Below are 23984 nucleotides of genomic sequence, written 5' to 3'. Positions count from 1 at the left end.
GGAGCTAGGGAGGGCCTGCATCCAACAAATCCAGTGTTGACTGTCCTTAGGGTAAGACAAGGACCACGAGACATACACGGTGAAGGTGGCCCTGGAAGATGGGCTGAGATTGCAGAGAAACGTCTGGAAACCAGGATCACCGCAAGCACCAGGTGTCAGGAAGAAGCCAGGAAGGAGCCCCGGGGAGCACGGCCCACCCACTCCTCGCTGCTGGGCTGGTCTCTGGCACGGGGAGAGAGGTCTGCCCTTTATTGCCACTGCACGGCCATCTGTCACCGTGGCTGCCGAAACAGATGCTGCGGAGGTTTACTTTGTGGGGAGTGCACTGCTTATCCACCACAGGGATTTTTGCCTTCAGACTATTTCGCAGAGCCCGAGTCACATGATCATCTACATCCTGGTGCTCAGATCACGTCCCCATCGTCCCACAAGACCCAGATGGCATTGCCGGTGCATGTCGCAGGGTCCCTGCCCGGTGGCCCAGCCCTCCGCCCAGCACCCCTGGAGGTTCCTCAGCATCTCCCGTCTCTTTCCCGGCAACAGGATCCTATTTCTGCTTTCTGAACCCGGCTGCTTCCCCCAGGCACGTGGGGCTGGCAGGCCCCCTCCCGGGAGCCCCTCAAAGTCTAATGGAAAATCACTGTTAATTAATGCTCATGTTTGCCATGCTGATGGTGCTGTAAAAAGTGCTTATTTAAGGGATGAGGGCTCTTCTAATTCTGAACACAACTTTCCTTGGGAGCCTGAAAAATCAGAGCCGGCTGGATTCAGGTGCCCAATTACAGCTTGGATGAAGCCATTCAGGAGTGTGGGCTTCCTGGCTCGGGTAGAAAAACACATCCCTCCAGGGGTGGGGGTGCGGGACAGAGTGACCGAATGGGGAAATGGACAGACACTGGAAAGTTCTGCACGGCTTTAATGCATCCGGATGGGATTAGGAGTTCTCGGCTTCTTGCAGCATGAAAAGAAATGTTCCCTTACAACTCCCGGGCACCCCCAGAATTCTCCACTCAACAGGTAAAGTTTCCTGAGCAGAAATTTTCTGCTCTCTCCTTGCCAACTGTAAAAGGGCTTCTGAGCCGGGGAGTTGGCAAGGTGCCGGTTTCTAAGCTGAATGTTGAAGATTCAAGATCTTATCGGAGCAGGAAAGGCAGGGAGCAGGGCTGTGAAATCAGGGAAATGCACACATGAGCCTGGATTGGATCCCTGCGTGGCAGCGGTCAGCAATAAGGAAATCAAGGGCCCCTGATGGAAACGCCATCACGACTTGCCAACGTTTGCTTGGTGCCTCCTGTGCAATAATTATTACTTCTATGAAACGACCATCCATCTTATCATTCTACAGGTGAGAAGCAGGAACCCAGGGAGGCCTGGCTCTGCAAGGGAGTAAGGAAGGGGCTTTGGCTCAGGCTTTAGATTTCTTGGCTTCAGTTTTCTTCTCTGTCAAAGAGAAACAGAATCTCTCTATATTATAAGGAAGAGATGAAATCTTTAAAACAGCCTTGCTATAACTCTGACAAAAATGATAAAAAAAAAAAACCCTATAGTTGGGGCTGGAGTGATAGCACAGTGGGTAGGGCGTTTGCCTTGCGTGCGGCCGACCTGGGTTCGATTCCCAGCATCCCATAGGATCCCCCAAGCACTGCCAGGAGTAATTCCTGAGTGCAGAGCCAGGAGTAACCCCTGTGCATCACCGGGTGTGACCCAAAGAGCAAAACAACAACAACAACAACAACAACAACAACACAACCAAAAACAAAAACAAAAAATAATACCTCTAGTGATAAAAGAGAGACAATTTATAACTTTCACTCAATAGCCAAGCATGTTTCTACACACAGATGCTGTTACATGTTCCCAGAGAGGAGGAGATGCAAAAGCAGCGAGGTCACAGAACGCGCCCTGGGTCCCACAGCGGAAGCATGGTGAGTCCGAGCCAGCTCCATCAAAGCGACGGTCAAGCTGAAGACCAGAGCATCTGAGTGGCCACCCCCGGTCCCCCACCCGGCCCCCACCCTGCAGCTTCCTGCTGTGGGGGGTGCAGGCGGAGGAGGGGTCTTCAGCCACAAGTCCTCCTCCAGCTCCTCAGGCTCATGCCACCTACAGCAGGTGCTCAGAAGTGATCCTAAAAATAGAGGTGGGTCACAGAATGGCTAAAATTAGCTGAGGAAGCCAAGCGCCTGGTGACTGCCTCCCTCCACACCGCATGTTGGGGGGGTTGGAGGGGGGGGCACAGCAGCTCCCTGAGAGCCTCCCGCTGGGCTTCAATTTGCAAAGACAGAAGCAAAACTCCAGGGGCACTTATGGCCCAGGGAACTCCGGGCCGAGACACTTGACTGACCTTCAGCACGACCCAGTGGACGAGGCCTTGCTTCCCCGCAGGGCTGTCGGGTGCCGTGGGTGGGAGGTGGCTCCAGCAGCTGCACCGTCTGCCCCCAGCACCCCCCAGTACTGAGGATGCACATAAGGGCAGCCTGGCGTCCTGCTTGCAGCCAGCGTGAGGGTGCTGTGGTCAGACCCTGGTGGGGTCCGAGGCGGGCTCAGTCAGCAGGGAGCAACCAGCTCTTCTCCTGCTCCACCTCCCTGCCCCCTCGAGTCCTTGCAGGAACAGACTGGGGGTGGGGGGAGCCAGAGGAGGTGGACCCTCTGCTGGAGGATAGGAAGGAGCCGCTTCCGGCAGCTTCTCCCTCCCCAGTGGCTCTCTGGGAAACTACACGGAGATCTCACCCGAACCTAGGAATACAACTCCCGCATGACCCGGTGACGCCACTTCTGAGTTTCTATCCTGAAGCACGAAAGCGTCGATTTCAATGGGTCTATGCACACCTATGTTCATCGCGGCCCTTAGCACAATAGCCAAGACATGGAATCAACCCCAACACCCAACTATGACGGAATGGATCAAGAAGCTGGCGTCAACGTACACAATGGGGTATGATGCAGCTCTCAGAAAGGACAAAGTCACGCTACTTTCAGCAACATGGATGGAACTCAAGGACATCATGTGTGAAGTGACTGTCGGTGAGAAGGAAAAGGGGCAGGCCCAGAATGATCTCTCACAGGTGGGACTTAACGAGACACAGTGAGGAAGCAGCCTAGGGCTAAAGCAACACAGTAGAAAAACTCATACACACAATCGAGTTGTGGCTGATTGTGGGGGTGGTTGGAAAGGAGGGGCACTGAGGTCCTCGGGGTGGGGGAGGTGGTACATTGGCAATGGGCATGGAGTTGAAGTTCTGCACATGGGAAACCAGCATTAACACTATTATAAATCACATGACGTCAATCAATAAAACATGTTTTCAAAATCAAGCTCCTCTAGAGAGGATTCTGCCATGAGAAGACAGACATGTGGCCACGTGCCTCACTCACACATGACATCAAAGAAAGAAAAGGAAGGGACGGTGATTAGTGACACCTCCTTGGATCCCGAATATAGAGCTGAGGTGACCAAGTGGCAGTGGAGCGGGGTGGGCAGGAAGATGACAACTAAAGTGACACTGGGACAGTGATGGAGAGTCGGGGGCACTGTGGTGGTGGAGGAACAGGAGCCTTTGTTACATCAGAACCAGGAATGTCAACACTGCTACCTCTAAGCCAAAAAAACAAACGATGAATTAGTCTCACATTAGGAGGCCTTGAGTTATGTCTGTTATATTACATTTTGTCTTCTCTTACAGAAACCCCACCTACCCTCACCCTAATCCACTTCAAACTCACAGAATAGCAATGCACAGAAGTTGTCACCTGTTCCTTTTTTCTCTTTTGACCCCTTGGGATTTTCTTTTCTTTCTATTTTTTGAATGCTTATAGTACTTCAGAAGAAGTTATCTTCTCATTTTCAGATGGCTTTCAGAATACGGACTCAAGTTGCGTTTTAGAATTTTTGGATTCTAATCATTAAGTTAATCTCTGTATCATTCCAATTTTAGTATATGTGCTGTGACAGCACAGTGGAGTAGGGCGTTTGCCTTGCATGCAGCCAACCCGGGTTCGATTCCTCCGTCCCTCTTGGAGAACCCAGCAAGCTATGGAGAGTATCCCGCCTGCACAGCAGAGCCTGGCAAGCTACCCGTGGCATATTTGAAATGCCAAAAACAGTAACAACAAGTCTCACAATGGAGACGTTACTGGTGCCCGCTTGAGCAAATCGATGAACAATGGGATGACAGTGATACAGTGCCAATCATTAAGTTGGAAGTGACAAACACTCTGTTAAACAGTCCTTCCTTCATGTCATCTTACAGTCACCAGTTAGCGCTTCAACACTTTGTCACATCTCCGTCACTGACCTCATTTCCCTGGCTTGTCTCCACGGCTTGACATTTAAAGTATGTGCATGATTTTTACCCTAACCATCAATCCTCTTAAAGAATGTTTAACACGACGAATCTTCTTTGAGTAGCATTTCTGGGAAGCAGACTCTGGGGGCTGAAGTCGACAAACATGTTTGGACTTCTCATCCAGCTCCCACAAAACTTCCTCTCAGTACTTGAGGAATGAGACAGGGGGATTCAGATGGAAGAACAACTCGATACTGGTTTTCCAATTTTCATTATTTTATGGATAATAGGGCAAGTTAAACCAATCGCAAGAGAAGATGGGGGCTCTGCGTGGCCTTGAGCTGAGTGCCAAAACCAGTGAGAGACTTGGACGGGCCCCCCAAGCAGCCATGGTGCTGTCTGCCCGCATCCTGGCCCCGCGAAGGCCGGCTCTGCAGCCAACACCAGCGGGGCTCACACCTGGCTGCAGGTGGTTCTCCTGCCAAACGGAGGCTGAGAGAGAAACGCCAGTGACATCCGGAATGAAAGTGCTTCTCCCAACGATCTGGCATATTCCTTCAATCGTCGGCAAGGGCTCGGGCTTGCTCCCCCGTGTACGTCTCACCCACTGATGCTCCGGGGTGGAGAGTTACCAAGTGCAAACGCTTCCCAGGCAGAAAGGGAGCCGGGAGAGCTCAAGGTCATCTTTGAGATAACATCTCTAATGTGGGATGCGGGGGTAGGGGGTAAGGTGGGATCCACCTCAAGGGCACAGGGTGGGGGGGCAGCTCACTTGGAGGATGGGGTCCTGGATATCCCCAGGTCCGTTCTGCCCACTGGAGCATCAGGTGAGGCAGAGTCTCAAGGCAGGACATTACATACCCGCAATGTCCCCCCAAACCTTTCCCAACATCTCTCAGGCTAAGCACTGCATGCCAGCCAGTGTTCTGTAATTCCAGAGGCTCTCTAGCTCTGCAGGGCTCTCCTTCCCTTGGTGGTTTGTGCCAAGATGACCAATCTTCATGGACTGTGTGCTGACCGCCCTCTGCCCGGCTCTACAGGAAGCTGCTGGAGGTAAGGACTCTGCATACCCACATTTTACCCACTTGATATGCCAAAAACATTTTCAGGGTACCACCTTGACCAAGCATAGAGAACTCCTCCGGAGAAGCGTATCGCATGAATATGAGGTTTCTAATATCACACTGATTTCACTGATGCCATTTGAATCATTTCCTGCTGGTATAAATTGGTATGTCAGAACTTAGCAGCACATGTGTTAATATTCTCTGCAGTCCTCTGTGTTTGAGCATCTTGCTGGACATACTCGAGCAATGTATTCCTGCCTTTCTCCCAATTCCTGGACTTCTTTTTTTTCCTCTTAATTTTATTGAATCACTGGGCTGGAGTGGTAGCACAGCAGGCTGAAGAGATAGCACAGTGGGTAGGGCATATGCTTTTGCATGCGGCCGACCGGGATTTGATTCCTTTGTCCCTGTCAGAGAGCTTAGCAAGCTACCCGGAGTATCCCGCCTGCGCGGCAGAGCCTGGCAAGCTACCCATGGAGTACTCGATATGCCAAAAACAGTAACAACAAGTCTCACAATGGAGATGTTACTGGTGCCCGAGCAAATCGATGAACAATGGTTGGACAGTGCAGTGCTACAGTGTTACTGAATCACCATGAGATACAGTTACAAGCTTTCATGTTTGAGTTACAATCTCACAATGATCAAACACCCATCCCTCCACCAGTGCACATTCCCCACCACCAATATCCCCGGTATACGCCCCCCTTTCCCACCCTCCCACTGCCTCTATGACAGACAATATTCCCCGTACTCTCTCTCTACTTTGGGGCATTATGGTTTGCAATACAGATACTGAGAGGTCATCATGTTTGTTGCACCACTATTCACAGTAGCCCAAATCTGGAAACAACCCAAGTGCCCTAGAGCAGATGACTGGCTAAAGAAACTTTGGCGTGGTGCTTGTGAGCGACATGGTCAAGACAGGTTTACTGAGTACACACATTTCTGTGCACGTGAGAGATTCAATCGTGGCACAGATCAAAGGGGCCTCTGGGTTTGCTGGGGTTGTTTTTAAAGCCTGTGCTCTGCTTTCTCGTGGGCCACCGTGGCAGATTAAGCTAAGCCGCCCTCTGTATTAGTATCGATTGAGTCTCCACAGAGAATGTTAACTTCCACAAAGTCAGCTTCGTGGAACCCAGCCTCATTTGGAATCGAAACAACAACAAAAAGATCTATGTATGAAACTCTTTGGAAGTTGGATTTTTTTTTTTAATTTGGCTCAGAACTGTTTTCTATTTCCTTCATCTGCACTGCAGGTTTCTATTGTGTATCCTACAAGTGATGCCAATGGCAGCTCCGAAGGAGAAACAGGGCTGCACTGAGAACAGGCTTATGGCACGCTGTCCTCTTTCCGGAAAGCAAATCATGCAGTCTGGTCATGGATGTCTGCCTGCTCTGGGTGACTAAGTCGAAGGTATACCTGACCCCCAATTGCACCTGAGGCTACTACTGCCCCCCACCCAGGGTTCCAGCATCCCAGGGGGCTCCCTGCCCCCTTTGGGAAACACTGATCTATGAGGGTGACTTGTAAGTCGAAATTTCACCCTTGGTTGGACGTTCAAGGTACGTTCAATTATGTGCCCTGGTCATCAATCTACTCATTCTAGCTATTCTAACACTGCAGAACAATTGCTTTTGCTTAGTTATGCTCCCATTCTCTCTCTGTGTGCCCCGGGCTTTGCTACATATGCAGATACACTCAGATGCTCTCTCTCTCTCTCACACACATAAACACACTCATAGTAGACTTGTCTAAAGTGGTCAGGCAGACTGACATCTGTTTTGAAATGAGCTTAAAGCTCACCCTCTGCCACTTTTGGAAAATTTGTTACATGACTTGATTGTTTTGGTTTCCTTGGGTCTGAGATTCTTGATCAGTTCAGGAGAGAACAGTAGTGCTTTAACCTGTGGATGAGCAAGGGTGACAGGAAAGTAGGAAAGCCATGATCAGGATTGCAGACATGACCTTGGGCAGTCACTTGGCTCTCTGGATCTCCAAAATTTCCTGCCATTTCCTGTTCCTGTGCAAGAAACTTCTCTTGTCTAATGCCTAAATAGGCAGGGGGCTCATTAATAAGCAAGGAGAGAGAGAGAGTGAGTGAGAGAGAGAGAGAGAGAGAGAGGGAGAGAGAGAGAGAAAGGAAGAGAGAGTGAGAGAGTGGGTTCTGGTGAAGGGGAAAGAGAGAGAAGGGAAGAGTGTGAGAGAGAGACTGGGTATTGGTGAAGGGAAGAGAGAGTGAGAGAGAACATAGCCCATTTAAAGAAAATTATGGATGAGAAAGTTGAAGAGCTAAGGAAAGGCCAAATAAGTTCAAGAGCATTCCGGCATTAAAATGTTCTCACGACCATCTCTGGGGACAGCTCAGCAGATCTCCCTTAAAGCTTGATTATTTCTAGTTAAAAATGAGTTCTCACAGTCTGAGATTCCCCAGCCATAGGAGGAACAACTGATCTGAACTAAGAGATTCAGAGATGTTGAAGGAAGAAAAGCTAACTGTAAAAAGTGCTGAAGGTCTAATTGGAGGGATGAAGTGGAAGAAACAGGAACATTTCAATTTATTCCCAAAGGAATAATTTTCATTTTAGAATGGCATTTTCCAAATTTTATTATTTTTTTCCTACAGGATGTCAGTATATAATAGTAAAAAAAAAAAAAAGAGTTCCTGGATCAGTAGACATGGGGAAAACTGGATCAAGTAAAGTGAAATAAATCCTTCTTCTGCATGGCATAGATTTTACAAAGCTTTCAAAGAAAAACAATTACCAGCCTCCTCTAATACTACTAAACACCAAACACACTGTGGTAGGTCATTGTAACCTTAATTCCTACACCAGGAAAGGTCAGCACGCGCAATGTGTACACACACACACACACACAGACACAGACACACACACAAGAAAAATTTCAGATTCCTCTTTTGGGTGAGCTAAGGGCAAATATACACACCAAAATCTTGGCAAAATAAACCCAACATCATATCAAAAAAATCATTAGAAAGAAGTGGGATTCATTCCAGGCGTGCAAAGACAGCTTAACTTATGCCAATCAACAAATATAATGGTGACATATTACATATTATAAACGTAACATGTCATCTCAACACAAAAATAAAAGTCCTCATCCTGTCTACAGATGCTCAAAAAGCTTTCAATAAAATTCAAAACTGGCTTATGATTCATTGAAATTGGGAACAGAAAGACATACTATAGCATAATAAAAGCCATATATGATAAGCCAACAACTAACATCAGACTCTATGATAAAAAATGTAAAGATTTTCCCCTAAGGATCTTCGAAGAGAAGGGTATCTACTTTTTTTTTTGGAAATTATATTTTATTTTATTTTTTAATTATTGAAAATAAAATATTAAAATAAAATTAAATTATTAATGAATAACTGGAATGTGGGATACGATATTATTATGACATTTCCGTAAGGACTACATAGAATAATCTCAAAAGGTCTAAAGGCTTAACCTTTAGTGATTATCCAGACTAGAAATAGAATGTACGGATGCAATGTTTTGCTATCTTGCTCTGTCCAGGATGGCTCTGACATAACCTGTGCCTTCCATCTATGATATGCTCGATCTGTTATTCTCATCTATAGAAGGGTATCTACTCTTACCGTAACTTTCTGAACATAGTTTTGGAAGTTTGACCCAGAGCAATTAATGTGTGTTGGGGGGGCGGGGATCAAACAGATCATCAGGAAACCTCCACTCTATTTTTTTTTTAAAGTGGGAGAGAGATTTCTGCAGACCTTGATGTTTTCTGTCCATAAAGCTCCATCTTCCAGATAGCCACCTAGTCAAGAACACGTGACCACACCCAGGCTACCCAGAGTCTAATGAGGGGGGAGGGGCGACTCTTCCATCCCAACAGCCTGATTCTGGAACAGTGGGCCCCAGAGGACAAGGAGAAACACAGGCACTTCGAGGAAGAGTTGCTCATGTGAACCATTCTCGGGCTGTTCGGGGATTTCCCTCTGAATGAGCTGCAGAGGACACATCTGCAGCCCTGGACAGTTCCCGTCTGGACACGGCACAAACCAATACAGACTGATTTTGGAGAGGGGGAGGGGTGCAGGTTGGGTCACACCCGGTGATGCCCAGGGCTTACTCCTGGCTCTGCACTCAGGAATTCCTCCTGGTAGTGCTCAGGGGAAAATATGGGATGCTGGGGATCGAACCGGGTTGGCCACAGGTATGGCAAGCACCCTATCAGCTGGAACTATCACTCTGGCCCCTGTGCTGAATTTCTGAAGAATGTCTTTGATGAGTCTGTACAAAAGGAGGCGGGTTTGCAGGCTCATCTCTATCAGAGGCTACTGGTGAAGTCACTGAACATGGGCAAAGATGGAAAAAGCAGAGAAATGGGGTTGGTGAGATAGTGCAGTGGGTAGAGCTGGCCCGTGTTTGATCCCTGACCCCCCATAGGGTCCCCCAAGCCTTCAAGGAAGAGACCCCTAAGCACAGAGCCAGGAGAAGCTCTGAGGGGGGGGAAGCATAGAAATGTATTCATGGAGCAATGGTGCCTAAGAGTTAATGAAATAAAACCACCATCGGCTTTAATCCGGCTCTGAAGACACAGCTCTGTTCCTAGGATTCTTGCCGACGTGCCCACGGAAGTCCTTATCAAGCAGAGAAACTCTCTGGGCGTGATCCTTGTAGTACACACTTTAGATTTCTTTCTTTCTTTTTTTTTTTTTTAGCACATTTTCCAGCTCACATGAAGCCATCCTCGAAATTTTCCATGAGGATTAAGTACCGGCGGGACCTACGCATTTCTCAATTCTTCCCGGAAGGGACCCAAACAAGCTGCGTCAGGTTGAATCATCTCAAGGGTGTCCCGGGATTAGAAAGGAGGGATGCCTCGCTGAACGCCCCACTTCGGTTTCCCACGGAAGATCTTATTTAACGTGTTCTCTGGAAACTGAAGCCCAAGGCTTTCTTCCGAGGGAGGGACAGCTGGGAGACGGATGGCAGATGGAGGAGGTGAGAAGTTCCTCTCCACACACACTCCACGGGAGTCTAGCCAACGGGAGAGTGAATTCCTCTGCAAGAACTGTTTCCTTTCCCTGGCGGCCTTGTTTCTCAAACTTCGGATTAGGGTGTGCCCCCACCCCTGCCCCCCAAATAAGACTGAGATTGAGAGGTGGATGGCGGCGGCGGCGAAACTATTGGATCAGGCTGCCAGTTGCTGCTCCTTGCAGGGGCTCAGGGACAGGCGACTTACTGAGGGGCAAGCTGGGATGTGGAGAGGGTGGGGGGGGGCTTTCCTTGGCAGGAATGTTCCAGTCTTCTCTGTCCCCTGCAGGAGGAGGGGAGAGTGGAAAATGACAAGCAGAAGTGGACCAAGGAGCTTGGTCCACTGGGTGAGCCGAGATTTGACGAGTGGGTCTCCTCCGTGACAAAAAGCTCCTGTCATTCACTTGGATCTTGACCCACTGTCTGGCTCCAGGAAATTTCTCTGCTTAAACGGGTGGGGGGAGGGTGAAAGGAAGCTTGTGGGGACACATGGCATTGCGGAAGATAGATATCCACACACAATTGTCTAGGAAGGGCCCCTTACTCCTGCTGTTTCCAAAATCCATCTAGCGGCCAGTGGAACGGCATGTGCATCTGAATCCAGCCAAGGGTTTAGGCTGTTCAGATTCCACGTAGGAGACTCTTGGGTCGGTTGCAAGCAAGGGAAATACTCGGGCTACCTGCTGGACCCAACTCCAGCCCTGCTTCCTCCACTCTTGCCACCCAACGGACAAGCATCCCCTCCGATTCGCACCCTCATCTCTGCAACACACACACACACACACACACACACACACACACACACACACACACACACACACGATTCCCCCCGGCAAGCCCAGGGCTTCATGGGGTTGCCTATTCTAGTCCCTAGTCCCTCTGGCTCAATCATGCTTCCCCACACACTTGCCCCACGTGCCCTTGTTGCTCCACCCGAGGTTCGACGCCACCTCTTGTGAGGACCCTTTCTTTGGACCCCCAGGTATGTCCAACAATTTTTCTCCGTGTTCCAGGATGCCATTATTATGCCACTTCTGTAGTTCTTCTCTGAACGCTGAGGTTATGCCAATAAGTTCTCTTCCTGGAGGAATCAAACATTCCTTGGTTCAAGCTAAAAATATCTGCTTTGATGTTTCACTTTTCTTTTGCTTAAGGTTTTTTTTTTTTTCCAGTGTGGCTGCAAAAATTCTTTGCAGGAATTACTGTTATCACAGTTTTTTTGGTTCCTAGGCATAAGGACTCATGGTCTTACATATGCTTAAAGGAAAAGTCTTTCTCTCTTGTCAGTCAGTCCATCATGTTCTTTTCCCCCCATCACCACTGATTAAATTTGTGTAGGCCTTTAAGTTTCTTTAAGGTCATCCGAACAGAATTGTGTGGAATTTTCTTCCAGTTAGAATGGTTCTCAAAGCAGGGGTTAAAATCAATTACTATAAATGTAGTTGAGCTAGGTCACTCGTGTGATGTTACTCTTTACATCATCTAACGCAGAATGTTTGAATTTGGAATATTCTCTGCAAAACAAATGTCTTGAGGCTCAGACCTCCTTGACTCCTTGAGCAGTTCTGAACGAGCGGAGACATTTGTTAACCATCTGCAGAGTTGAACAGTTTCTGAAAGGGAAGTCCTGTTCATGTTTCTCTCCCTAAAATGCAATTAACTATCGATTTTTCATGAGAAGGATCCAGCAGAGCTTTTAAAATATGGTCAAATGTTCTCTACCAAGATAGGTTTTCTTTTCTGTGATATCACAGTAAAAGTATCACATTTTTAATGCCTGCCATTAAAATATCATTAGGTGGTTACTCTCCCCTCTCAAGTTAACAGTCCTTAGCAAAGGAGCCATCCCGCAGAAGACGCAGTCCTCGCCTTTAGAAAAGACATGTAAATAGCTATAATTCGTTCTCTCCCCCCCCCCCTTTATCCCCAAATACAATGCCATCTGCTTCATCCCTGAGCCCTGTCTTTGGAATTATTTCCCCATGAACCATTCTCCACCCATTCTTGCCCTGGGGATATTCCCGTACTTATCACTAGATCACCAGGATACAATATCTATTCCTGCTCATGAAGGTACTTATTGCTCTGGAGAAGGCTGAGCAAATTTATTGCAACCTGAATCTTCTACGCCAGGCTCCGATGATGCCCCCACCACTTGCAAGCTCCATTTGGTGGTCTCTCGCCCAGGCCTCTGCCAGAACCGCAAGATTACGCTGGTGCCCCGGCACTCACGCCAACTGCCTTTTCATCTGGCACAAAATCTAAAGCCCCGGGTTACGGAGCCAGACCTCATCAATTCATGATGTCTCTTTTCTCTGCTTTATGGAGCATGAAGTTGGAAAATTGCAAGGGACAGCTGGCGCTCCCCTTCTATTCTGGGGGTTCTCACTTTGTACTCAGTTTTCCTCCTGGCTTCAGATGGGGCTTACATCCTGGGTCCCTGTTAGAATGGCTTATGGAACATAACACTTCCGTCCGGCATACACCATCAGGGTAGGTGGTGGATTCAAGGTCCTCGCTGTTGTGTGTGCAACTAGAAGCACCGCAAGGAAGGGCGGTTGTCACCTGGCTGTCAGAGGAGGGGTGCCTTGCACTGCCAATGCCTGATAAACACCTCCCGAATCCTGCCGTTGGAGAGCCTGGATAGATTCCACGCAGGAGCCTTCAACTTTTAGAATTTTAGCCAGATCCCATTTAACGTCTTTACTTGTGGTGTTTGGAGTTCTGGGGCTTTTCCTGATTCAGTGCTCGAGGGTTGCTAGGACAGTGCTCAGGGGATGTTGGGGTACTAGATATCAACCCCAGCCCTGCTTCAGTCAAAACACAAGCTCAACCCAAAGCGGGAATTGAAAACGCTGGAGTCAGAAACTCACTGGATGGTGGTAAGTAATTGAAGTCCTGACCTGAATGAAATGAAGCGGTGAATAGTGAAGAAGAACATTAGGCAGAAAATCCAACTGCCAAGACCTTCCCAGGGCCCTTATTTGAGGAAGAGTACACAAGCCTGCAGGCGGAGTTCAGCGAGCCAGTGGATAGTGGCAGGAAAAGGCTAGAGGAAAACAAAAAACAGTGCAGGGAAAGATTCGTGAGTCATGAATTGGAGACTGGGTTTTATTTTGAAAGAGTGGATCCATCCAAGGCTTTGAGTGACAAAAGTGATAATGACAAAAGGGAATTGTCCACACTAGAAACACAAAAGCTAAACACAAAGCTAAACGCTCCAACAGAAACCCCAACCTGCATCCATGGTCACAGGGCAACAAGAGCAGCACAGAAGACACGTCCAACAGAGAAGGAAGATGCTGAACTAGAGAGTGCTCTCGGCAGAGTTAGCTGGAGATGGGAGACGTGTCCCCGAACATGAGAGATGTATCTGCACACAGGACGGAGCTCATCGATTCAAACCAAATGATTCCCACATCGAATCCTTAGCGATAGCGCAGACCCTGTGGTCCACGAGACAGAGCTAAAACACAGCGATGCAAAAGGCTGAAAATAAAGGCATGCACAGATTGACCAGACACATGGAAACAACGAGGAAGCAGGAACTGAAATCGCCCTAGCAAAGCAGAATTCCAGCCAAGAGCAGAAAACGAGAGCAGACAGTTGATAATGCTAAGAACCAGATTCCTCAATGAAAATTCAACAAAACTCAGCAGCATTCACGGCCACAAATAACCGCCAATTAGGGAACAATGAATGAGAAAGTCTCATTGACAAGAGCAACAAAAGAGATAAAAATATTTAGGAACAGGCATAACGAGAAGTGATCAAAACCTTTTGGAAGAAAATGATAACTACTCCTGGCAGAATGAAGAGATAAAAGACTCAATTTACAGAAAGATTTAAACGTGAACCCTGAATGCAGGAAAATAATGCTCAGCTTCATTCTCTGTGGGATAATTGCACGTTAAAACCCACTGTGATGCTGCATTGCACTTCCCCAGACTGGCCCAGGCTCACAGCCCGGACCAGTGCAGGTCCCTGCCCTGGCCGTAGAGGGGCAAGCACTCCAGATCTGGCCGGCAGGGAGACGGGGAATCCAGAGAGGGCGTTTGGGGCATCAGCCTCTCCTGCTTGGCTCAGTTGCACCACTACCACAACTTCCCCCAGATACATGCAAGGTCTACACACGGGACTGAGGGAACCAGTGGAGGCCCAAGAGGGTCGGACGTCACTCATGACAGGGACTTGGCACTAGGTGATGTCATCACTGTGTGCAAGTCACCGAGTATAAAGACATAAGCTTGGATGGCACAGTCCACCCTGTGAGGACGCTTGTCATCTGCCGAGTCTGGCTTGACTGTCCCACACTACAGAAGGTGAGGCAGCTGCACAAAGAGGGGGTGACTCTATGCTCGGATGGGGGGGCGCATCTCCGGGGGTTATAGTCCAAACAGGACGATGGGACAGCAATGCCAAAGGGAAGACTTACAACCCCACACAGATGAAGAAACTGTTAAGAGAACACAGATGAAACCACACACACACACACACACACACACACACACACACACACAGTGGAGAGAGTCATATGGATAATCCATGTGAGGGAGATAAGATGAGGTGGATGGAAAGAAAGAAGGAAAAGGCACTCTTGGAGTACTTTTGGTTTAGTTTTTTATTTTATTTAATTAATTTATTTTTTGTTTTTATTTTTAGAATGATGTTTTTATGTGTTAAAAAAATGAACTCAATGAATAATGATGGAGCGAAAGAAAGATTAATATTGAAAGGAAAATAACACCAAAACCAACTGTATTTCAAATAAACAAATATATTAAAGGGGAGGGATAATACCAGTCCAATCCAGTTATGGATAGAGCATCTGATCATATATTCTTAGTTCTGTACCAGAGTTAAAGTACATGGGAGATTGTCTCACAAAACAGAATCCATGCTGGCCACTAGGCAAGTGTGAATAAATTTAAAAGGATTGAAATCATAGAGTATGTTCACATACCACAATGTGAACATACAAAGCAGCAATAAAAAAAAAAGCTGAAAAAGTTTTCCCAAATCTGGAAATGAAGGAATACATGACGCAAAGCCACAATAAGTCACAGAAGTCGGAAGTTTTGAAAATACGCAACAGGGGCCGGAGCGATAGCACAGCGGGTAGGGCGTTTGCCTTGCACGTGGCCGACCCGGGTTCGATCCCCGGCATCCCATATGGTCCCCCAAGCACCGCCAGGAGTAGTTCCTGAGTGCAAAGCCAGGAGTAACCCCTGAGCATTGCTGGGTGTGACCCAAAAAGCAAAAAAAAAAAAATACGCAACAAACACTGGTTTACAATGCATATTAGTATATGACATTTTTGGAATGCCTATACTTAGAAACCATACTGAGAAGGGAAGCATGACCTTAAGGGTGCAGATAATAGAAAAGAAGAAAAGTCAAAGCTTCGAGGGTATATGGGAAGCCAATGAAAGCCATGCACAGGTGGATTAGCATGAGATCCAGAAACTTCACAGCAACAGGACTCCACTTGGTGTCCAAATGGAAAGAGATCAAATTTCTATCAGCTGTGGAATTCATAAACAATGGTGTGCTCACACACTAGAAAAGCCAAATACAAACACAAACACAAGCCACATGAACATGATTAACTATGTGTATCAGTGCAGATCAAGTTCACAGACCAGACCTTTTCAAATTTTCTCAGCCCCCAGGCACCGCGGGAAGTTTTCCATAATACCCCACATCAGGGGGAAAAAAAAATCAAAACAAAGTAACAGTTCAGTTATTTAGGCTTCAGCAATTAAGATTTTATGTCCTAACAACTTAGCAGCAATGTTCAAAATGCACATAAATGGAAAGAGAACAAATATATACATATGTGTATATATATTTGTTCTCTTTCAATATATATATTGAAAGATATATGAAATATATATATGTATATATATACATATATCTATATCTATATATATATATATATTGCTTTTTGGGTGACACCTGGCAATGCACGGGGTTGCTCCTGGCTCTGTGCTCAGGAATTACACCTGGTGGTGCTCAGGGGACCATATAGAATGCTGGGAATCAAGCCTGGGTTGGCCACATGCAAGCCAAAAACCCTACCTGCTGTGCTATTGCTCCAGCCCACAAAGTCATATTTTTGCTTTATTCCTAAACAACTGCAGCAACTAAGGAACTGCGTGCACCCCAAGGTACAGCACGGCTTCCATACCACAGGGGTCTGATTCGTCCCGGCCCCCTCAAATCCAGTATTTGTTCCAGGAGGATTTTTGCGTGTTCTCATTTTTAACCACAGCAAGGTGCTCCAATGTTGATAACAAACGTAGTGGCATTGTGACAAGTAACGTGCCACAAACTGACAGCTGAACCTCAGCTATCATGGGGTGTTACTATGCTCAGTGTCCAATGGAGTCTGCAGATTTGAAAAACACCCGGTGGTACCCCGGGATGCCTTAGCACGTGGTCTGGGAACCACAACTGTGGACGCTACACTGTGTAAAACAACAAGAAACAAGTGGTCCGGTCGTGGGAATTCCATTCGTATAAGATTTCAAGGAAATTCAAATTTTGCATTTCAGCAAATCCAGTATTTGGTAAGTGAAAGCAGAATCCTGATCCCATTTGTGCATGGGAAAGGGTAAGGACTGGAAAAGGGAACTCAGGACTTTCTGAAAACTGGTGCCATCCAATTGTTCAGCCGAGTCAGCAGGTTACTAATCAAGTAAACAACAGTTCCTTGTTCACTGTTACAATGCATTAAGCATTACACTCAGGATCAGTCAATAGTGTGTGTGTGTGTGTGTGTGTGTGTGTGTAATTCATATACAAATAAAGGGGTATCTTAGCTAAAATGCAAAAAGCACCATCCTAAACGACATGAAAGATAAGCAGCTGCACCTTCAGGATAGCACTGCAAGCATTGTAGTCCCCAGTGTTCATCAATTTGCTCGAGCGGGCACCAGTAATGTCTCCATGGTGAGATTTGTTGTTACTGTTTTTGGCATTTCAAACATGCCATGGGTAGCTTGCCAGGCTCTGCTGTGTGGGTGGGATACTCTCCGTAGCTTGCAGGGCTCCCAAGATGGAGAAACTGAACCCGGGTTGGCTGCATGCAAGGCAAACACCCTACCTGCTGTGCTATTGCTCCAGCCTCTATAAAATAGAGTCCCTGTCATCCCGTTGCTCATCGATTTGTTCGAGTGGGCACCAGTAATGTCTCTCATTGAGAGACTTATTGTTACTGTTTTTGGCGTATCCAATACACACGGGTAGCTTGCCAGGCTCTGCCATGCGGGCTCAATACTCTCGGTAGCTTGCTGGGCTCTCCGAGAGGGGTGGAGGAATCGAACACGGGTCGGCCGCATGAAAGACGAACGCCCAACCGCTGTGATATCGCTCCAGCCCATAAAATAGAGTATTACTATTAAACTTAGAAAGTACTTTTAATGGTTTAGGGAAATGTAGATGCATTTTGGTCCCTCGGAAGTCCTTTGTCTCTCCGGAGCATGTTTCCACCATTCCACATGTGAGTTCGCCTCCTTAATGATTGGAGCATTTGGAGCAGATAGTCGATCACTCATCTGACTGCAGGTCCCAGCAGTCCACGCAGGAAACTGTGGGAGGCACTTCATGCCCTTTAACTACCAAGCCTTAAGGTACACGTGTGAGCGGACCCTGATACACACATTCTTCCCTCTGCTTCGGTCAAACTCGGCCATGCTCTTGGTATCCAGTGGTTTTAAAGGGAAAGGAACACACACTCCCTTTAAGAACGTACATAGACCTCAGAGTTCCAGAGTTGTCACGGGGCCAGTCCACGAGCCACACTGGATTGGTGGACAAGTATGGAAGTGGAGGTACAGCGCAGTGGATCTGACTTTGCTGTGACACCTTACCAGGTGGCCTTGCCTGAGATATGAACGGTGCGACATTTGTCATTCAGGATGGGATGAGTCACTGGCTAATGGTCGACTGGGGTCCCCAAACAGAGCCATTCCCACACATGGTTTTTATACTCTGCCAGGGAGCATTTATAAAAGGTAAGCGAGAAAAGGGTTAACATTATTCGGTGATGTGGAGACCTGGAGTTCACCCAGTGCCTGAGTGCCCAGCGAGTGGCCTTTCCATCGGGATGCCAGTGGCATTTCCCACACTAATGAGCTGTTTCAAAGATGGTATCTGTGCTACCCTTATCAGCAAGACCAACTGTAGCTCCGAGCAGCTCCTATCACAGGCTGATTTGATGGCACCCCATTAACTTTCTATTTTCATCGGTTCAACAAAAGTAAGGTCCAGCGATCTGGTACCAGTCACCTCCTACCAAATGAACGATGCCAGTTGTTTTCATGCTTTGAAGAAGAGGCATCCGCACTAAACTAGCTCCTGGTCAGTGAGTGAGCGAAATTCTCTCTGGAGTCTGTTCCTTTTGTGCACGTCCTGGAGCGAACAGCAGTCCTTTCCTCGGAGATTTATTGAGATTTCAAGGCCCGTCTCCCCTCAACCCTCTACCCCCGGTACCTGGCAGATTGCTAGGTAGGTGCACAGTGAACATGAACGGTTCTGGTTACCCCAATACCATTCCCTTTGTGTAGTCTCAGAACACCCAGGAAAGTGTTGGCCTCCAGTCTCAGAACACCCAGGAAAGTGTTGACCTCCATTTAAAGATGAGGAAGCGGGAGTGACTGAAAGCAAACTCACTGCCGTGTCTTGCACAGACGTTTTCAATTCTGCGCCGGCAGACCCAAATCCAACAGCCCCGCTGGGATGTTCAAGCAGAACTGCCAGGATTTGAGGTCTCCAGGCCGAACATTAGCAACACATACGCTAACGCTTGCAACCCAGGCTCCGCAGTCCTGGCATGGACACTGCTCTCCACTTCCAAAGGGTCCCCAGGCCCCCATAGCCCTGTGCCCTGGTATTCCGAGAAAGGACAACTCCAGGCGCTAACCAGAACCCCCCTGCGGGGGTGGGGGGTGCGCCGGCGTTTCATGCTGGATTGAAGCAACACTGCCTTCCCTACTTCTCTGGAAGCAGAATAAGGAGTTGAGAGATTCCCTTGAGAAGCAACAAGATCTGATTGAATTTTCTTAGAATTTTTCTATTATTCTATCACGTTCACTTGACAGCAAAGGACAAGCTGCCTTTCACATGCGATAAGCGAATGCATCAGCAGTTCAGAAGGAAGAACGCAGGTTATTAACTAGGGACAAGTCTCTCTGAATATATTTACACCAACTCACGGAAGCCATCATCTTCAGACACCTCCACGACAATCTATTTCCTGGCCTTGGTATTGCTTTAAGTTTGACAGATAATCATAGAATACAATGAAATTACTTCAGAGCCCTGAAATGTACATCAGCTTCCTCATCCCTCATGACTTGTTATTTTTTTTTTATTATTATTTTTCTAACACAGCTCATCCACTGTTTTAGTATCAGTCCCAAGCATTCAAGGTTTATATCCGGGGACGATAGCAACTATGCCTTTGCTATGCTTATAGTGAGGTGAGGGACACAGAATTTATTTGCATATGGAGTCACACACATTTTACATGTGTCTGTGTACTTAAGAGCTGGAAAGGTCTCTGACACCACCAAGTCTCCTTTTGTTTCCCTACAAACGAGGAGTCTCAATGACGGTTGGAGGGATCGTTCGGGATGGGAGATGTGTGCTGAAAGTAGATACAGGACCAAACATGATGGGCTCTCAGTATTGCAAACCATAATGCCCAAAAGTAGAGAGAGAGTATGGGGGAAACTGTCTGCCATAGAGGCAGGGGGAGGGGTGGGATTGGGATGGGGATACTGGGGACGTTGGTGGTGGAGAATGCACTGGTGGAGGGATGGGTGTTCGATTAGTGTATGATGGAACTGAAACTGAAGCAAGAAGGCATTGTAACTGTATCTCACGGTGATTCAATTAAAAAAATAAATACTGAACTAAGAAAGGAAAAAACAAACAGACAAAAAAAAAACCCAAAACAAATGAATCCCGGAACACTGTAAATATTTATAAATGGAACTTAAAAGGAAAACAAATATAACTTGCTAAATCTTAGATTTAACAATAAATATAATGTCACCAAATAAATATAAGACACCAAAATGTCACTGGGCTCTAGCTGGACCTCGGTGCTTCCTAAAGGCTCGTCTGGGCCTGAGAGGAGGAATGGTTGGAGAAGCGGGTGATACGGCCATCAGGTCCCATTGAGACTTGCGGGTTGGGAAAGTGTCAGAGGGCGACACTTTCACTGAGTCAAGCCCCAGCAGTGATGTCACACCGAGCGTCACCTCTGTCCTACCTCAAAGTGCTGGCGTATGAGGGAGAGCGGACAGTGTGGGGGCCACTGGCAGCTCCTCCCGGGCCTAACTCTCCAACTCCTCCAACTCGGACCCCCGCGTCTCCCGGAGTTCCTGACGCAGCCTCTGCAGCAGGACCTGACAACGTGCGTGCCTACCGAGAGCTGGAGGAGAGCTGCCCTTCGAGCCTGTGCTCGGGTGGTTGTGGCTGGGGGAGGAAGAGGAGGAGAAGGAGGCGGTGGCGGAGGAGGAGGAGAGCAGATGGAGGCCCATGTGCGGGTCTCGCCGTGCCGCTTGCCGTGGGGGCCAACAGCTGGGCTTTCTATTTCAATCAGGCAGATGTGGCAAACAGTCCGCTCGTGGTGCTGGCGTGTCTTCTCAATCTGGTGGACTCAGATGGAGACGGCGCCTCGTCAGAGCAGCGCGGACATCCAAGTCCCCCCTCCGCAGAGCACAGGTGGCCGGTGGGTAGAACAGCAGGCAGAGACCACAAAGCCAAGGGCAGGAGTGAGCACTCCTGTTACCAGACATGAAGATGCTAGAGAACACTGAGAAGAACACGCTGACGGCTAACTCGCACACACTCTCTCTCTTTTGCTCCCTCTCCTGGCTCCACCTAACAATTAGTAAGTGCCTTTGCGTGGCTTTGTGTGAACTAGGTGACCTCGCTCTCCAGGTGAGGATCTGAGATCTGAGGAACACATCGAAGGTCACACAATGACTAAGGGGCCTAATGGGAAATCAATTCCATTGTCCTTCCTTCCTTCCTTCCTTCCTTCCTTCCTTCCTTCCTTCCTTCCTTCCTTCCTTCCTTCCTTCCTTCCTTCCTTCCTTCCTTCCTTCCTTCCTTCCTTCCTTCCTTTCCTTCCTTTCCTTCCTTTCCTTCCTTTCCTTCCTCCTTTCCTCCCTTCCTCCCTTCCTTCCGTCACACCTGGCAATGCACAAGGATTCCTCCTGGTTCTGCACTCAGGAATTACTCCTGTCGGTGCTCAGGGGACCATATGGGAGGCTGAGAATCGAACCTGGGTAGGCTGAGTGCAAGGCAAACACCCTATATGCTGTGCTACCACTCCAGCCCCACCGTTGCCTTTTCTCCCTCCTACAAAACCATACTTCTGCTGCCGTGACCGCCCACGTACTCCATCAGTCAATAAAAGTGCATTTTACAAAGGTCTCAGAGATGAGAAGAATACAAGGTTTTGGGGTTTGAATCTGTTTCCTGGCCCAGCCCCCACTGCATCGCAGTCGGGGTTGCCCACCTACTGCTTCCCGGTGGCTTCGCTGGCCCCACCAACCAACAGAGACCTGGAAAGAAGAGGCTGGCTGGGACCCTACCTTCACCCTCCACTGCCGGAATACCAAGTTGTGAGGCCGCACAGGTGGGTGCATGAGACTCTATTCCTTCCACTTCACACTAAAGACACCAGCGTCCCCATGGAAGACCACAGTCCTGGGGTACCACCTCCCTGCCTCCAAGGGCGGAATCACCATGAGTGCTCTCCCAGGAATGAACTAGGAGAATTCACCCCAGAGAACAGCAGACACAGCAGGGATGCTGCATAAAGCATGCCCCTTCCCCCAAGGAGTGAAGATAATAGTCCAGAAGGTTCTATCAGCACCAGCTCTCAGACAAAGGGACACCATGATGTGGATGGGCAATGAGCGCAAAGAAACAACAGTACACACACCAGAAAGGATGGCAGCCGAAACGAGAAAGCTATCATCATACGTGAGGGGGTGGAACAGTACAGCAGGTAGGATGTTTGCCTTGCACGTGGCCAACCCGGATTTGATCTCTGGTACCCCAGGTGGTCCCCGAGCACAGCGAGAGAACAACAACAACAAAAAGCCCCAAATGACAACAATAAACCCACTCAATGATAGGCCTCATGGCAGAGTACTGACAGCAGAAATTAAAAAGAAATTAAAAATTAAAAAGTAATCAGGGATTACTTCTAAAATCTTTATGCTATAAAACTCGAGAAAATAGAAGTAGATAAACTTTGGAACTCCTGCTACCTCTTAAGGGTAAATCATAAATAAATGGAGACCTTCGGCAGGCCAATTACTATTGAGGAAACTGAAACAGCAATCAAAAGTATCCAGCCAAACAAAAGCTGGGGCCCAGAAGGGTTCTAAGCGAGTTGTTCCAAACCTTTTAAAAAAGACCCACTCCCAGTCCTGCTCAGGCTCCTTCAGAAAGCTGAACAAGCAGGAATCCTCCCCAGAAGCTTTTATGAGGCAAACATTACCCAAATACCAACAGCAGACAGAGATATTACAAAAATAGAAAACTACATAACTATATCCCTGGTGAACACAGATGCAAAGATCCTCAACGAAATTTTAGCTAACTGAAACCAACCACACATCAAAAAGATCATACAACCCGACCAAATAGGACTTATTCTGGGGATGCAAGGATAGTTTAATATACACAGGTCGACTGATGTAACGCACCGTTTCAATACAAGGAAAAATAAAAGTCGTATGATTATATCAATAGATCCAGGGAAAGCATCTGACAAGATCCTACATCCATTCGTGATAAACACTCTAATAGAATGAGAGCTGAAGGAATTTTCCTCAGAATAGTTAAGGTCATTTGCCACAAGTTCACAGCAAACATCATACTCAAAGGTGAAAAACTGAAATCTTTCATTCTAGGATCAGGCACAAAACAAGGTTTCCCACTTCGATCACTATTATTCAACATAGCATTTGAAGTCCTTGCCATAGCATTTACACAAGAAAGAGATATTAAGGACATCCAGATGGGAAGAGAAGTCAAACTGTCATTATTTGCAGGTGACATGATATTTATTATACACAGAAAACCCTAAACTCAACCAAAAAAGCCTCTAAAAACAATAGACTTTTACAACAAATTGGCAGGCTACAAAATCATTGCACAGAAATCCACTGCTGTTTTATATGCAAATAATAAAATAGAAGAGAGAATTTTAAAAAAATCCATTAACGATCATGCCTCAGAAAATAAAGTATCCGGAAATCAGCTCAACAAAAGAGATTGTGGCCATAGAGGCGGGGGGGAGGGGTGGGATGGGGGAGGGGAATACTTGGGGACATTGGTGGTGAAAAATATGCACTGGTGGAGGGATAGGTGTTTGATGATTGTATGATTGAAACTCAAATATGAGAGCTTTGTAACAGTTTCTCACGGTGATTCAATAATTTAAAAAAAAAAACACCAAAAAACAAGAGGCAGAATACACCAAACCAAACAAAAAAAGAGATGCAAGATTTACACACACACACACACACACACACACACACACACACACACACAAAACCACCAC

At 47.4% G+C, this 23984-nt stretch overlaps 1 protein-coding gene across 4 annotated transcripts in view; it reads right to left on the bottom strand.

The window, feature by feature from the left end:
- ATP10B (ATPase phospholipid transporting 10B (putative)) overlaps nucleotides 1–23984 on the bottom strand; it is a 160305-nt gene that overhangs the window by 99714 nt on the left and 36607 nt on the right. Inside the window, exon 1 of one of the 4 annotated variants that reach the window (XM_055129123.1) lies at nucleotides 13288–13312. The exons of the other annotated variants lie outside the window; for them this stretch is intronic. The gene's annotated coding sequence lies outside the window, so the exon portion shown is untranslated. Of the gene's footprint in view, nucleotides 1–13287; nucleotides 13313–23984 lie in introns of those variants that run through there. 4 annotated transcript variants of the gene reach the window in all.

This window comes from Sorex araneus, chromosome 2 (genome assembly GCF_027595985.1).
Source record: "Sorex araneus isolate mSorAra2 chromosome 2, mSorAra2.pri, whole genome shotgun sequence".
In the NCBI taxonomy this organism is placed as follows: domain Eukaryota; kingdom Metazoa; phylum Chordata; class Mammalia; order Eulipotyphla; family Soricidae; genus Sorex; species Sorex araneus.
Note: the sequence above shows the minus strand (reverse complement) of the source record. Positions and strands in the feature narration are given on the sequence as shown.